This window comes from Mastomys coucha, chromosome X (assembly GCF_008632895.1).
Source record: "Mastomys coucha isolate ucsf_1 chromosome X, UCSF_Mcou_1, whole genome shotgun sequence".
NCBI lineage: Eukaryota > Metazoa > Chordata > Mammalia > Rodentia > Muridae > Mastomys > Mastomys coucha.
Window position 1 is genome coordinate 111,682,373 of NC_045030.1, and position 3,974 is coordinate 111,686,346.

The following is a 3,974-nucleotide window of genomic DNA, read 5'->3' on the forward strand; positions in this document are numbered from 1 at the left end:
TCTGTGGACTCCACCTGTTCTTTACTACCATATCTTGGCAAATCCTCATTCTCCTTTCAAGATTAACTTTACTTTCAATCACTTTTGCAAACTACTCCCTCAAGTGCCAAGTAAGTTTGATGTTTCCACAGCTTTCTGTGTGTAATTAAGATAGCTATTAAACAATCTTTATGACTGTATGTTTTAATTATCATTTTTGTATGTTTTATAACTTGCTATAAGCTTTTATCAGTGTCTGAATAAGTTAGTCACGACCTTCTCCTGGACTTATAGATCGAGAACATATCAATCACAATTACACCCCTATGCGCTACATGGATATTTTTTGTTTAAATATTTTGCTCTCCAAAAAGTATTTTGCTGTTTATTCAATGACAAGAAAAATACCTAACACATTATATAAACACAATAAATCCTTACCCAAGGCATGAGTGAATCCCAGAAAAGCATCAAGTGAGGTAAGATGATGAAGTAAAACTGAAGACTATGCTAACTATCCTATCAGTCTTATGCTTTTCACCAAGATAGCACTAAAAGCAAAGAAGGAAGCTCCTGACCCTCTTGAAGTCAAAGCCAAAGCAATGGCCTTGAAAGCTAAGAAGGAAGTGATGAAAGGCGTCCTTGGGCACAAGCGAATGTCACTCACCTTCCAATGGCCCAAGACCCTGAGGCTCTGGAGGCAGCCAAAATATCTTTGAAAGAGTGTACCCAGGAGAAACAAGCTTGACCACTATGCTATCATCAAATTTCTACTGACCACTGACTCAGCCATGGAAAAAATAGAGAACAACACGCTTGAGTTCATTGTGGATGTCAAGGCCAACAAGCACCAGATAAAACAGGCCTTGACGAAACTCTATGACACTGATGTGGCCAATACCCTGATAAGGCCTGATGGAAAGAAGGTATGTGTTCTATTGGCTCCTGATTATGATACTCTAGATGTTTCCAACAAGATTTGGATCATCTCCTTCAGTCTCTTCTCCAACTCCTCCATCAGGGACCCAATACTCAATCCAATGATTGACTGTGAGCATCTGCCTTTGTATTTGTCAGGCTCTGAAGACAGCTATATCAGGCTCCTATCAGCAAGAATTTGTTGGCATCCACAATAGTATCTGGGTCTGCTGAATGTTTATGGGATGGATCCCCAGATGGGGCAGGTTCTGGATGCCCTTTCCTTCAGTCTCTGCTCCACACTTTGTCCCTGTATTTCCTCCCTTGAGTAGTTTGTTCGCCCTTCTAAGCAGGACTGAAGCATCCATACTTTGGTCTTCCTTCTTCTTGAGCTTAATATGGTCTGTGAATTGTGTCTTGGGTATTCAGAACTTTTGAGCTAATAACAACTTCTCAGTGAGTGTGTATCAAGTGTGTTCTTTGTGACTGGGTTACCTTAGAATGATATTTTCAAGTTCCATTTGTCTGTGAATTTCATGAAGTCATTTTTTTAATAGCTGAGTAGTACTCCATTGTATAAATGTACCACATTTTCTGTATCCATTCCTCCATTGAGGGATATCTGGGTTCTTTCCAGCTTCTGACTATTATACATAAGGCTGCTATGAACACAGTGGAGCATGTGTCCTTATTACATGTTAGAGCATCTTTTGGATATATTCCCAGGAGTGGTATAGCTGGGTCCTTAGATAGTACTATGTCCAATTTTCTAAGGAACCACCAAACTGATTTCCAGAATGGTTGTACCAGTTTGCAATTCCACCAGCAGTGGAGGCATTTTTCTCTTTCTCCACATCCTCACCAGCATCTGCTGTCACCTGAGTTTTTGATCTTAGCCATTCTGACTGGTGTGAGGTAGAATCTCAGTATTGTTTTGATTTGCATTTCTCTTATGGCTAAGGATGTTGGATACTTCTTTAGGTGCTTCTCAGCCATTCGATATTCATCAGTTGAGAATTCTCTGTTTAGCTCTGTTCTCCACTTTTAATAGGGTTATTTGGTTCTCTAAAGTCTAACATTTTTGTATATATTGGATATTAGCCATCTATTAGATATAGGATTGGTGAAGATCTTTTCCCAATTTGTTGGTTGCCATTTTATCCTATTCATAGTGTCCTTTGCCTTACAGACGCTTTGCAATTTTATGAGGTCTCATTTGTCGATTCTTGATCTTAGAGCATGAGCCATTGGGGATCATCTAAACTGAGTCCAGATGTCTGGTTCTAAATATACAGGTTTTTTTTCACCATAAAAAATTACCCTTTCAACAGCAATGATTGCATGGTACTACCATCCATCTATTGGATTTTTGTGTGCTCAGAGCCCACTCTTTTATGTATTTATTTTTTATCTGAGCATTGCCATATGTTGTAGGTTTCTCTTGAGCCTTTGGACTCAAGTGATCCTTCTGTATCAGTTTTCCAACTAACTTAGAGCCCAACCATGCATCACCATATGCAGTTGTTAAGCCTTTCCAAACTAGTGATGCTTATAAACAACCTAGAGGCATTCTTAGGGAATCAGTCTAGGAGGAAATCAGTCATCCATATCTTGTAAAGTCAGTTTTAATGCACATTTTATATACATTATAAGATTCATGTATTAGATTTGCACAATTCAATACTTTTCAGTAAATTTGCTGCTATTCAGTTATCATCATAAGTCTAATTTATATGTATGCCATTGGCCTCCTCCAAAGTTCTTATGTATTTACAATCATTTCTTGTCCTGTTTCCAGTGTCAAGTATCCCTTATTCTACTTTGATTCTATAGGTTTATTATTATATTGTGGTACAGCTTACTTTAAGTAACATACTTAATGTTTGTTTATAATGTATGGCACTTTTTAAAAGTATGATACTCATCTTTGACTTTAGTATTTTCAGGGTGATGGTCAGAACACTTTCATCATACCAAAACAAAATATCTCACCCAAGAGTAGTCATCTCTTATTGTCCCCACAACCTGTGGCAACCACTAATCTACTTTCTGTAGGTATAAGTTTGCCTCTTTATCACATTTCATACCTTTGGAATCTTACAGGTATTTTTATTTGGTTTCTTTTATCTAGCACAACATTTTGTTGTTCTTTAAACTGTAGCATGTATCTGTGCATAATTCACATCCCTGTTTGAATAATTTTTCATTGCAGAGATAATACATTTGTTTAATCATTAATCAAATAATAGAGAGATTGTTTCCTCTTTTGGGCTCTCATGAATATTTCTAATATGAATGTTTGTAGGAACATTTTTGTGTGAATGTATGTGATTTTAATTTTTCTTGGGTGCTGTCTTTAGAATGAACTTTTTGAGTTATATGGAAATTCTGTTTTTGTTTGTTTGTTTGTTTGTTTCAGTATTGGAGGTCAAACCCAGACCCTTGGACATGCTAATCAAGCCTGGCACTAACAGCTGCATGCCTTGGTCTATGATTAACCATTTTATTTTATTGTATTGTATTTTACTTTATTTATTTTTTAGATGTATTTATTTATTTATTGTATGTGAGTACACTGTAGCTGTCTTCAGACACACCAGAAGTGGCCGTCAGATCTCATTACAGATGGTTGTGAGCCACCATGCGGTTGCTGGGATTTGAACTCAGTCCCTTTGGAAGAGCAGTCGGTGCTCTTACCCGCTGAGCCATCTCACCAGCCTGTGATTAACAATTTTAAATTTTACAAAAATATCTTCAAAAGTAGTTGTACCATTTTTTACTCCCACCAGTAGGGCATAGAATTTCAGTTTCTGGCTTATCATTTGCATTCAGGTTAACTCATAGTCTTAACCATCAAGTCAAAGGCCAATTGGGACAGTTTCTTTTCTGTGCAGAAACATTTAATTTCATGGGAATCCAGTTATCATTTGTTTGGTATTATTTTCTGAGATATTGGAGTCATTTTAGGAAAGTCCTAGCTAGAGGGGCAATGGTGGTGCACGCCTTTATTCCCAGCATTTGGGAGGCAGAGACAGGCAGATTTTTAAATTCAAGGCCAGCCTTGTCTACAGAGTGAG

At 37.4% G+C, this 3,974-nt stretch overlaps 1 pseudogene; it reads left to right on the top strand.

The window, feature by feature from the left end:
* The first annotated feature begins 509 nt into the window (after positions 1-509).
* LOC116091303 overlaps positions 510-3,974 on the top strand; it is a 9,921-nt pseudogene continuing 6,456 nt past the window's right edge.